A 12,595-nucleotide genomic window follows, 5' to 3' on the forward strand; every position below is an offset into this window, starting at 1 on the left:
AACTCTGGCACACCTTCACAGAAAAGGGACGTAAGTTTAGTTTTAAGAAAAACAATGGCGTATGACCTGGAATCTACTCTCTGCCCCGCGGTCCCACAGTGCAGGCTCCATGCCTTCGGGGAGGGCTGGGAATGGGGTCACGAGGGCCATGGGAGATCATGGAGCCTGCTCTGGCACCCGGTTGCTCTCCCTCTCTCTGTCGCTCTGTCTCTGATCCTCTTCCTCCATCTCTCTGTCTCCATCTGCCTTTGGCAAGTATTTCTTACACTTCAATCATTGGCCTTTCCTCTTGTGATTTGGGTCATAGGTACACACCACCAATCCTATTTCTTAGTTTATATTTTCCTTTTAGTCATTGATACTTCTTTTTTGTTTTAACCCAGGGATGCTTAACCGCTGAGCCACATCCCCAGCTCTTTGTATTTTAAACAAGCCTCAGTAAGCTGCCGAGTCTGGCTTTGAACTTGCAATTCTCCTACCTCAGCCTCCCCAGTCCCTGGGATTACAGGCATGTGCCACCATGCCTGGCTACACTTAAATCATTATTTTGAAATGAAATTTTCAGTGCCTGCAATAGAGGAGAAACCCAGCATTACTAATCATCCTTAAAAGGTTAACTGGAAAAGTAGGTGATACTGCCTGCCAGGCCTGTCTCAGTGGGACCCGGGGTGCACCAGGCATGCTCAGAGAACCCCTGCCTGGGGAGTGCCATAAGTCACCAGCCATTCTCCAGGAATTCAGTTGTAGGCTACCTGCTAATCACCTCCAGTCAGCCCCAGTTCCCTTAGTCCACAGGTGGAATACCTTGGCTAAGGTCAGGTGCAGGTCAAGGGCAAGCTGGGGAAGAGGTACTTGCCAGAGATGGGGCAGCCCATGATGGGAAGGTTAGCCCCATACCCCCCCCTAGTTGGGGAGAGGTTTTCCTGGGAATCCAGGTGCCAGGGGCTAAGCTAGCATTCTAGTGTCCAAGACTGAAACCCAAGAGACATAGAGAGAGTTCTCCAGAGATGGCCATGGAAGTCCAGGGGAAATGGCGGGTGGTTCATTGAGAGTGTTGGTTTGCAGTCGGGCAGAGGACTTTCCCGGCCCTTTGCTCCTCAGGATTGCCAGTCTTTGGCAAGTCTTCCAGAAGATGCAGGTAGATGAGGTGTAGGAGGTAGAAAACTCCTCCCTGCTGATGCCCACCCTAGGGACCACTTTGAGTAGTATGGGGTGACCCATTCAGACCTGGGTGTGGCCACTGCAGCAGACTCTGGGCTGGTTAGAGGTAGAGGTGCAGGTGGTAGAGAAGGAGGTATGGGGTGGGGATGGTAGTGTAGGAGGTGGAGATGGTGGAGGTGGTGATGGTGGAGATGGAGATGGAGATGGTGGAGGTGGTGATGGTGGAGATGGAGATGGTGGAGGTGGTGATGATGGAGGTGAAGATGGTGGAGGTGGTGATGGTAGAGGTGGTGATGATGGAGGTGAAGATGGTGGAGGTGGTGATGATGGAGATGGTGGAGGTGGTGATGGTGGAGATGGAGATGGTGGAGGTGGTGATGATGGAGATGGTGGAGGTGGTGATGATGGAGGTGAAGATGGTGGAGGTGGTGATAGTGGAGGTGGTGATGGTGGAGGTGGTGATGGTGGAGATGGAGATGGTGGAGGTGGTGATGGTGGAGGTGGTGATGGTGGAGATGGTGATGGTGGAGATGGAGATGGTGGAGGTGGTGATGGTGGAGATGGAGATGGTGGAGGTGGTGATGGTGGAGATGGAGATGGTGGAGGTGGTGATGGTGGAGATGGAGATGGTGGAGGTGGTGATGGTGGAGATGGAGATGGTGGAAATGGTGATGATGGAGGTGAAGATGGTGGAGGTGGTGATAGTGGAGGTGGTGATGGTGGAGATGGAGATGGTAGAGGTGGTGATGATGGAGGTGAAGATGGTGGAGGTGGTGATGGTGGAGATGGAGATGGTGGAGGTGGTGATGATGGAGGTGAAGATGGTGGAGGTGGTGATGGTGGAGATGGAGATGGTGGAGGTGGTGATGATGGAGGTGAAGATGGTGGAGGTGGTGATGGTGGAGGTGAAGATGGTGGAGGAGGTGATGGAGGAGGTGGTAGGGTGGAGGCGGAGATGGTGGAGGTAGTGATAGTGGAGGTGGAAATGGTGGAGGTGGAGATGGTGGAAGTGGTGATGGTGGAGGAGGGGAAATAGTGGAGGTGGAAATGGTGGAGGCGGAGATGGTGGAGGCAGAGATGGTAGAAGCAGAGATGGTGGAGGTGGAGATGGTGGAGGCGGAGATGGTGGAGGTGGAGATGGTGGAGGCGGTGATGGTGGAGGTAGAGACGGTGGAGGTGGAGATGGTGGTAGTGGAAATGGTGGTGGTAGAGGTGTGTCTGCATGTATTTACGTGTGTACATATGTCCATGCACATGCCATGAGATGCCCGGCTCTTCACACGTGCTTCCTGCACCAGCATCATGCTGAGGTGGGGGAGGAGGGCTGCACACCTGACAGAGACTGTCGAGTTGAATCTTAGCCTGAGAACCCAGGAGCCTGTGTGGCCACAGCCTTGCCAAGAAAGCCCTTAGAGGGTTCTGCAGGACGCCCTCGGCCTCCCTAGGAGGAGCAGCCGGAACACGACCTCCCACCGCTCCACTTCCCTCCACTCTGCGCTTCGGCCTCACTGGAGTCTGTTACCTGTAAGCCAAAAGCTGCTCGTCCAGAGCAGGCTGGCACACCTGTGCGCCTTCAGCAAAGACACTCTGGGCACCAACAAGCTGTCAGGCCCTGTCCTGGGCACAAGGGGCTCAGCAGGAAATGGGACAGACCCTGGTGCCACCATCCTCTGGGGCTCACATCTGGTGAGGGACAGTCACGTGAGCAGCCTTCACAGACAGGTATGACTTTGGCAGAAAACATACAATGTCGTAATGGATGGAGCTCTCCAGGTTGGCCTCTTCGGAGAGGTGACAAGGAAGAACATCCAGACCGAAGGGGCTGCACCTGCAAAGGCCCTGTGGCACAGGAGCCCCAGAGGATCCCGAGGACACCCGCAGCCTACGCACCCAGGACTTGTCCAACAAGCACCTCAGGCTACACACCGCCACTGCGAGCTTCGTCTGGGAAGCTGACAGTTCAACCTGGGGCCACCCTGTACTCCTGTCTTCTCGCATATGCTGCATGGACCCACCAGCCACCTCTGAGGCCCCAGCATCTCAAATCCATCAGCCCCTGGTCACCTCCACCTCCTCCAGCTGACCCAGGCAGCCCTAGCTCAAGGCGGATTGCACTGGTCTCCCCACGAGGACCGCCCCCTGGTTTGTCCCTGGACTTCTCTGCTGGTGAGAGCACAGGACGTTTAGAAGATAGACCCCCAGAACTGCCACTCACAGGTGACAGGGCAGGCTCCCCACCCTCTCCAAGCTCAGCTTCCACAGTTGTCCTCTGTGGCTAAGGATGACAAAGCCTTGCAAGATTGGGGAGCAAGACTTAAGGCGTGAGTGCATATGAAGCCCTTACCCAAGGTCTCCCTGGGGCCACCAGGTCACCAAAGCTCTGACACTGATCCCTGCATAGTGACACTGCCCAGGTTGCGTCAGGGGCTGTTCTTTAGCTCCCCTACCATGGCACTAGGCACTTGGAACTCAGAGGGCCCTTCCCGGATGTCCTGGACCCCAGCCATTCAGTATGGGGTCCAATATGGGGTGTGGTCCCTGAAGCCCAGCCTTTACCCCAGGACCAGACTAATCACCACACCCAAAAGAGCGAGGCCCGCATCTCTGTCCTGCAGAGGGCAGGCCAGTGTCACACAGAGCTGAGGACTGGAGCAGAGGCCAGGTGGCCCCTCCTCAGCCGAGCTCTCCAGGTGCTCATCTGCACTCACATAGGAGGTAACCCAGGCGGGGTTTAAAACGCTGTGTTCATTTAATTCAGCACGGGAGAGAGAAAGGGAGCACGCAGTCTGCGTGAGCAACTCCAAACAGAAATAAACGAGGCACAAGCAGTCTCCAAAAATAGTGCTGCGTTAGAGGCAGCAGCCCGGGCCACGCAGCAGCTGTCCCCAGCTCTGCCTCTCTGCTGATGAGCAGCATCGTGGAGAGGGCTGGCAAGACGGCTTTATAGTGTTTACTCCGGAAGAGATTAATCAGGCCTGCAATCCCAAGATGAATTGTGAGAAAGCAAGAACAGCCTGAGGATGCTCAGGGTGCCCGGGGGGCCCTCTCACGGCCAGCATGGGGGTGGCTTGGCCAGGGAGGTTCCCCTCCATACTCAGAATGACCCCCAGAGGACGAGGCTGTGGCTGGGCACCCATGAGGCCAGCTTCTGGAGGAACAGAGCAGCAGATGCCAAGGGCATCGTGAGGATTTGCACTTGGGTCTTCACTTCATTAGGATGGACATCACCTTTTTTTAAACTGTGATGAGAGGTGGGCAGATCACACCTGAGGGCACCTCAGCCCACACCTCCAGCCCACTGCTGGTTTTTGTGAATAAAGCTTTATTGGAACGCAGCGGTCATCTCTGGCTGCTTTTGCACCCTGCTGTTGAGCAGTTGCAACAGGGACTGACCAGCCACAAAGCCTGAAACATCTCTGGTTTCTTTATCATATGCTTAAGCATCCCAGGGAAGCATCTGTCCAGGAACAAGGGCAACTGATGCTGGGTTTGGGTCTGGTGTGGTTTCAGTTTACTGATGTTTATTTGTGGCTTTAGAGGCATCCTTTAAAAAAAAAATCTGCAATACTTTGGTTTGTCTTGTATAAAGTAGAGGTGTTGGCCAGGATGTTTAGTCACGTGATCAGCCTCCAGCCCCACCCTACATGCTTCTCAGTCAGGAATGCCCACCGGCTGCCTGCAGGCCCTTGGGCTGTCAGTGAAGGGTCCTCCCACAGTCACATGGGCCACCCGCCAGGCCCCCCTGCTGTTCCATTCCCCATCCATCTGGCAGGGGAGAGCAGGCCGACTCCACTGAGCTGGGCGGGAGAGACACCTGCTCCTGGGGGTCCTTCTCCTTGGGGTGCACTGACGTTGCCCCGTGTCCCTCGGCTCCCATGAATCATGGAGAGCTATTTCAAACCTCAGACCATGGCAACGCCTCTACCCCCGGGACAACGGCGCTCTCAAGGGAGGGGATCCTTTCCACGGACCACAGAGCCAAGCACAGAATTAGCTTTGGCCTTTCTACTTGGCCCGTCTTGAGCATTTGAAATTTCATATGATGTGTCACTGGGCACGTGTCTCCCACAGAATGACACAAGGAGCTTTTTAAACCAAAGATCTGCGTTTGCATGAAGGCTTTGGGGACCGCTGGCGCCCACCTCCACTCAGGTTGGGGCAGGAGGACAGAGATGTCACTGCTGAGCACACACCAGGCTCTGCCACGGGACGCCCCCGCCCTAGGAAGAGGCCACCCAGTGTCCAGTGGATCTATTGCATTCCCCTTCCTCCCCCAGAGCCAGGTTTTGATTGGGGACAGACCAAATGCTACCAATCACAATCACCCTGCTGCCGAATGGGTCTGCCTTCTGGGTATCAGTTATTAGAGTGGATTAGCGTGTCAAATCCCCAGGAGAGGAGGTTATGATCCCGTCAAAGAAAAACTCAGCAGAATCCTGGAGCTGCCTGGGAAGTCAACCACACAGGCAAACCAGACCCCAGTAACCAGGAGTGCGCCCAGGACAGCAGCAGGAGCTCCCGGCAGGTCGTCTTGCTTCATCAAAACAGTACACAGACCCAGGAGAAGTCCTAGAGTCGGCACGGGAAGCAAGGATGGTAGGTGGGGCTGGGGCCTGGGGCCTGGGGTGCAGCAGAGGAGGGTGTGTCATGGGAAGGGTGTGTGTAAAGCAGGGTGGAGGCGCTGTCCTGGACCGAGATCTGAGGTCTTCTCTACAGAACGCATCTTGGACTTGCACCTTCAAGCTGCCCTGCCTCGCGGAGTTTCAACAAACGACTTTTCAGCTTTATCATGGGCTTATCACAGTGTTGGGTGCCTTTTCAACATAGGACACTTTCGAGTTAGGAGGGGCTCATCAGACTGCAACCCTGTCGTCGGCTGAGGTGCATCTGAACCCAGCCGTGCCGTCGTGGTGTGAGAGGCCAGCAGCCAGGGACCGTGCAAGTAGGTGCTAGGTGCTGAGCGCCCATGCCCCACACCGAGCCTTGAGCCCCAGCTCCCCATGGGTGGCCCTAAGAGGCGCGGCTTGGGGGGGTAACCAGGGCCATGAAGTGAAGCCCCACATGGGAGGCTTGAGCTGCTCTCTGCCTTGGGCCCTCGGCAGGCGGGAAGAGGGCAGGGACATAGGTGACGGGGACAGAGCTGAGAGCACCTCCATCTCCATCTTGCATTTCCAGCCTCCAGAACTGTGAGACGTGTGTCTGTTGTGAGCCACCTCATCTCTGATATTTTGTCACGGCAGCCGGAGCCGAGACAGGCGAGCGTGGCTCTGGGCCAACAGAACGTCTCCGCGGACACTGGGATTCGAAGTTCGTATCACTTTTACGAATCATGAAATAGTACCTTCCTTTGGTTTTTTCCTCCCATTTTAAAATGTGAAACCTCTCCTAGCTGGGGCTGTGCAGAAACAGGCGATGGGCTGGATTTGGCCGTCGGGCTGCAACAGTTTGCCGGCCCCAGCCCAGGGCACGGACAGAGGCCTCCTCCCTCCACTCACCACCGACCTGACAACGGGTCGGGATCCTGGTGCCTCAGTCATTTTAGGAAGGATGTGGACGAATGAAAACACCCTTGAGAGAGCACGGCCTCCGGGTCAGTGTTCCACAGAGAGGCCACTGAAGGCCAGCTGAGCCCGTGGGGCTCTGGACTCTCACTGGAGCGTTGGATCCCTGCTTCCCGGTCACTGGCTAACAACTCACTGACCCCTTCTCAGCTCCCATGTGCCATGGGCACAGTCACCAAGCCAGCCTGCAGGGTTTCATAAGGCTTGGGTGTGACGGCCACGCATCCAAGGCATGGGCCAAAGAGAACTGTGTGGGCTTAAGGCAGAAGCCTGGGGCCAAAGGATGAAAAGAAGACCCTGGAGGACAGTGTCCAGCTGAAGAGCGAGGCCAAGAGTCCTCCGACACTTGAAGGCCTGTCACACCACAGAGGGACTTGATTTGTTATTGTCCCTACCAAGCAAAAGTGGGGAAGCCCATCTCAGATCACACAGGGACCTTATTGTCATCCCAGTTGTCCCCGCTGGGACATCTGCTTAGAGTTCCCGAGGCCGGAGGCATCGAGACCCACGCGCATGGGACCTTGCCAAGGAATGTGCATCCTCTCGAGCCCCCTGGGAAACGTGCCTGCCCATTTGTGAGTCCCATCAAAGTGGACTTGTTCAGTCCTGTTCCTTGAGGGAAATACCTCGATGCCGGGAGAACTGCTGTGCAGTCCCCACTCAGCAGGAGATTTTTGATGGTCCCAAGACCAGCCTTGCTCTGGGGTAGGCTTGAGAGGACAGGATACAGCAGCACCCAAGGTTGATCCAAGAGGCGTGTGTCACCTCGGCCTGTATGTGGCCCCCATCCAGCAGAGATGTCCGCCACCTACTGGAAATGGAAGCAGAACTTGGTGCCTAGCCTTGTCTGTAACAGGCACATGCCAGGACAGACAGTCTCCTACATCAGGAGCATAGAACTTTCCGGAAGCCCCATCTTCCCTGTGTCTCAGGCCACCCCAGCTAGGAGATAATTTGGGAAGTGGGGTCAGAGGTGACAGCTGGGCCTGCCAGCAAACGTCTCTGCCAAGTTGGCTTCCTAGCTTAAATAGGTCTCCACGAGGGCAGGGGTAGAGCGGCCTGTTGACTGCACGAAGTACTTCCTCTTCTTGTCCAATTTTCTTCTTTTTACCGTGGGAGAAGACACATTGTAAGTCTGACTGCTTTAACTGTTTTAAGGACAGTTGAATGGTATAAAGTACATTCATGGTGTGCAGACATCTCCACGGCCCGTCTCCAAACCTCCCGTCACCTTGTAGACCTGAAACTCTGTCCCATGAAACAGCGCCTCCCACTTCCCCAGCCCACCCTGGCCACCCTGCTCCATGGGTGTCTCTCCTTCAGTGTTTGTCTCTGGGGTGGCTTCCTTAGCTAATGTCCTCAAGGGCCCTCCACCTGATAGTCTGTGTCACAGCTCCCTGCCTCTCTGAAGGGTGAGTCATGTCCCTTTGGATGGACGTGCCACATCCAGCTTATCCACTGACTGTACATCACTGGTGGACACTCAGCTTGTCCTGTTGGGCTCTTCTGAATGACGCTGCCAGGAACCGGCTACCTCCTTAAGGTACTGCTCCCAGTTCTTCAGGGTGAGATCCCAGAAGTGGAATTCTGGGTCAGGTGCTGGTTCTCTTTTCACATTCCCGAGGAACCGCCCGCCGTTGCCACAGCAGCTGCGCCATCTTTGGTTCCAACCCACAGCACACAGGGGTTCCGACTCTCCACATCTCGCCAGCACTTTCTATCTTCTGGGGTTTTTGACAGTAGCCGCCTGGTGGGCGTGAGGCAGTATCTCATCGTGGTTGGATCTGCAGTTCCCTCGTGACCAGTGACGTTGAGCATCTTCCCGTGCGCTTACTGATTAGCACGTTGGCTTTGGGGGAAATGTGTTCTAGTCCTTCGCCCATTTTCCAACCAAGTTGCTTGGTCTTCTCCTGCGAGCCCCAGGACTTCTCTGTGTAGTCTGGGTATCAATCTCTTATCAGGCATAGGATGTCTAAGTATCTTCTCCTTTTTTACTGTTTTGTTTGTGTGTTTGTTGCTTTGTTTTTCAGTATCAGGGCTTGAATCCAGGGGCAATTAACCACTGAGCCACATCCCCAGCCCTTTTTATTTATTTTATTTATGCATTTATATATTTATCTATCCATTTATTTTTGGTACCAGGGATTTGACCCAGGGGCTTTTTGCCACTAAGCTACATCCCCAGTCATTTTTTTTTTTTTTTTTTTTGGAGACAGGGTTTCCCTGAGTTGTTCAGATCCTGGCTAAATTGCTGACGCTGGCCTTGAACTTACAATCCTCCTGCCTCAGCCTCCTAAGCTGCTGGGATTACCAGCAGGCACCAACATGCCCAGCACCTTTCTTACTGTTAACAGTGTCTTTTAAATTAAGTATTTCTTTTTTTTTTAAAGTTGTAGATGGACTCAATGCCTTTATTTGTTTTTTTTTTTTTTTTTTTTAATGTGGTGCTAGGATTGAACTCAGTGCCTCACACTTGCAAGGCAATGGGCTACAACTCCAGCCAAGTATTTCTTTTTTTTTTAATACTTATTTTTTAGTTGTAGTTGGACACAATATCTTCATTCCACTCATTCATTTTTATGTGGTGCTGAGGATCGAACCCAAGACCCTGCACATGCTAGGCAAGCGCTCTACCACTGAGCCACCACCCCAGCCCCTAAATTAGATATTTCTGACTTTGTCACCCGGTATTGGACAGTCACTTCCCTCCCTGGCCTAAAGTAACTTTAATTAAAAAGAGTTGGCAGGTGTCTGAAGAATCACAATTTAGTTTTAAGGGCTGCAGCTGAGGTTCAGGGCTGATCTGTGTGTCTGAAACGGCAGAGCAGCTGCTGAGCCCGAGGTCTGCTTGGCGGGCTTGGGCTTTCTCCCACCCTGAGGTTCCGTAGTCGCTGCGTGGGCTGTGATGACGGCGTGGATGAAGTCTGTGTTCACAGACGTGTTCTGAGCTGGGACCAGAGTATAACTGTGGCCCCGTTCCCTGCGGATCTGGGGTCACCTGTCCAGGGTCAGAGGTTCAGGGGGCAGTGATGCTAGATGTGCATGAGGACAGAGCCCCAGTCTGAAGCAGAACATCCTTGGCTCTGGTGCCCGCCTGGCCACTGGTGGCCGGGTGGCCTTGGGGGCTATCTGATATTTGTGGACCTTTATTTCTTCTAAAGTGCATTTCACGGTGAGGGCTGGCGGCACACCCCAACGGGGCTCAACACGGGCCCTGCCTCCTGCACCTCCCTCTGGTGTCTCCCTGTCTCTCTTCCGTTCCCACTTTCTCCTTCACTCTTCCTCTTGCTCATCTCCCAGGCTTCTGCTTTCTTACTCAGTGCCCAGCTCAGGGGGTGAGGAAAGCCCCCCACAGTCAGTCTGCACCATCCCCTGACCGGGTAGGGGATGGTGCGGGAGGCAGCCACGTTGTAGGCATTCACAGGTCAGAGCAGAGCCATGGAGTCAGCCAGGCCTGGGTTCAAATCCCAGCCTGCAGCTGGGTCCCCGACTCTCGGTGTGGTCATCTGCAGCATAAGGTGGCTGCAGTGCCCCTTCCCAGGGCTGCTGGTAGCTGCTTGCTGTCCCTTCCTCCCTGCCCTGAGACAGGGGCTCCCAGACTGACGGGGCAGGTCTGCCTCTCTTCTGGAGGGGTCACCATGAGCAGGAGGGTGGGGACAGGGCGTGCCCTCTCCTGCCCCTCCTCCTCCTCCCCTGCTACTAGGAGGGTCGGTGGTGCCCAGGGCCCTCCCGCCTGGATCAGGGGGCTGGAACCCGAGGCCACACCCTGGCACCTCACGGGCCCTGGTTTGCTAGGCGCCTCCGCTGTGCAGAGGCAGCCCCACGGGGCCCTGGCATGGGCCACACCAACTTCCTGTTGGGCCTGTGGTCCCAGGCGGTTTGCCGTGCAGCAGAGCAGTGACTTCACCTTCCGCCACAGACACACAGAACATGGTCCCGACTGGCATTCCGGTTCAGGAGCAGGTACCAGGGTGCTTTGGGGATTGTGCCTCCCAGGACGGGTTTGTGTCTGCTCCCTGGCAAGGCTTGGGTGCCCCCCGCGTGTCCGAGACCTGTGCCCATCCCCCATAGGATGGACACAGCCCAGAGGGAAGCTGCTCCTGCAGACGCCCTGCCCGACCCAGGCCTCTTGTGGCCCTGTGTGGCTTCCTGCCCAACCTACTAGGACCGCAGCAGACACATACACACACACACACACCAAGCCACTGCTCAGGTGCCAGGCACAGTGGCACTGCGCCACAGAGGTGTCTGCCTGTGACAGTTCTCCATGGATCTGCTTTCAACCCTGGGCCAAGAGGGAGAGACACAGGGTGATCAAGACCCCTGCAGGGCCGCCCCTGTCCCTCCATGGGAGAGAGGGTGGCAGGCAGATGGCAGAGAGCTGCTGAGCAGTCCCCGGTGGCTCCCGGAGTGGCCTGCCCATCTGTCCGCTCCCAGGAAGCCCTGGCCGGGGACCTCCAGTCTCTGAATGGAGAGAGCAAGGGCCTCTCTTGACAGCAAACATTTCCCATCCCGGGTCTCCCCTCTGCCCCTGGGGCTGAGCGCGGGGCAGGGGCAGAGGGTGGAGGGCCCCTCAGACGTCCTCCACTGCAGCTCCACCCTGAAGGACAGACAGCCGCAGCGCCCGGCGCCACGGTGTGTCAGCCCCGCCATCGCTCTGCGAGGAGAGGGCCGGGATCTCCTGGTGGACATGGCTTCCTCCCTCCCTGCCTTGCTCTCTCCCTCACTTCCCCCCAGCAGGATATGGGTGTGGGGTGTGGGTGTGGTGGGGGAAGCAGGGAGCAGGCTGCTCATCCGCCATCCACGTGGGGAGGCGCGGTGCCACGTGTGCATTGAGCAATGATAGAAGCGGGGGCCGTGTGGCCTGAGCATGTGGTCATGGGGGTCCCAGAGCTGGGGAGCACCTGCTACCTCCAGCCCAGAGGGGGCTGTGGGCAAGAACCCCGCAGCTCACCCAAGTTGCCACAGTACACAGACTGCGGCACAGTGCTGGGGTCCCTCTGCCGGGTGCCGGGTGACCCCACATTGCCACCTGTGGTGGCCAGGGGCCGGGAGCCCTGCACCTGGATGCCCAGGGACCCAGCTCCTCAGACAATGTCCTGGACCTTCTCTGAGTTCCGAGAACAATCTTGGGAGGACAAACATGGGGGCCGGAACCTGCCGAGCTGTTAGTCCCTTCCTCCAGGACAGGATGCTGAGACAGCTGGGGTCTGAGCCCCCGTTCCCTCTCAGGGAGGAAGGAGGGGGCTCCTAAGCCTGGGGCCTTGGCCCCTGACCCAGCCAATAAGCCCAGGCCAAGAGCAGCAGGGCTCCCGCTCCAGCGGGCAGGTGTGCGAGTCAGGTGCGGGTCTGGGGGGCTCTTGTTGTGTAGGAAAGGCATGTGAACATTGTGCTGGGAAAGCTGGCGGCAATTAATGTGGCATTAATTAGATGTGAATGTGAACTGTCCTTGCAACAGGCTGGACGTGGGGCTAGACCTGGGGTTCTGTGCGGGGTGGCTGTGTAGGTTGTTAACAGGAAACCGGCATCTGGATGTTGCTTTGACAAGGTTAGGTTGAGGATTTTAGTTGAAGGTCTTTCTAAACGTTTTTTATGAGGCACCGATGAGATGTGTTATCAAATGCTCCCTCCAGTGGTCTTGATGCTGAGCTCTGTGGTTGGGTCCAGATGCTTCTTCCGTTGCCTGCATCATGTGACATCCATGCTGTTTAGTGTCAGATTAGCAGGACCCAGGCTCAGGCCTCAGGAGTTTTGAGGTTTTTCCAGGACAAGAACAGGGGCCTGGACATGACCTAGGGCCCTGATTACCTCTCCACTCTTCTGCTTCCCCACCCTCCAGCCTGCACCCGGGCAAGCTCTGGGAGGTGCTGACG

The 12,595-nt window shown here is 56.1% G+C and overlaps 1 protein-coding gene across 5 annotated transcripts in view; it reads left to right on the plus strand.

The window, feature by feature from the left end:
• Kcnab2 (potassium voltage-gated channel subfamily A regulatory beta subunit 2) overlaps window positions 1–12,595 on the plus strand; it is an 83,791-nt gene that overhangs the window by 14,646 nt on the left and 56,550 nt on the right. For 3 of the 5 annotated variants that reach the window (XM_026386105.2, XM_026386107.2, XM_026386108.2), the window contains exon 1: window positions 10,557–10,685. The exons of 1 other annotated variant lie outside the window; for it this stretch is intronic. The gene's annotated coding sequence lies outside the window, so the exon portion shown is untranslated. Of the gene's footprint in view, window positions 1–5,638; window positions 5,758–10,556; window positions 10,686–12,595 lie in introns of those variants that run through there. One more of the 5 variants, XM_026386106.2, reaches the window with a different exon arrangement.

Source organism: Urocitellus parryii, chromosome 11 (assembly GCF_045843805.1).
Source record: "Urocitellus parryii isolate mUroPar1 chromosome 11, mUroPar1.hap1, whole genome shotgun sequence".
Lineage (NCBI taxonomy): Eukaryota > Metazoa > Chordata > Mammalia > Rodentia > Sciuridae > Urocitellus > Urocitellus parryii.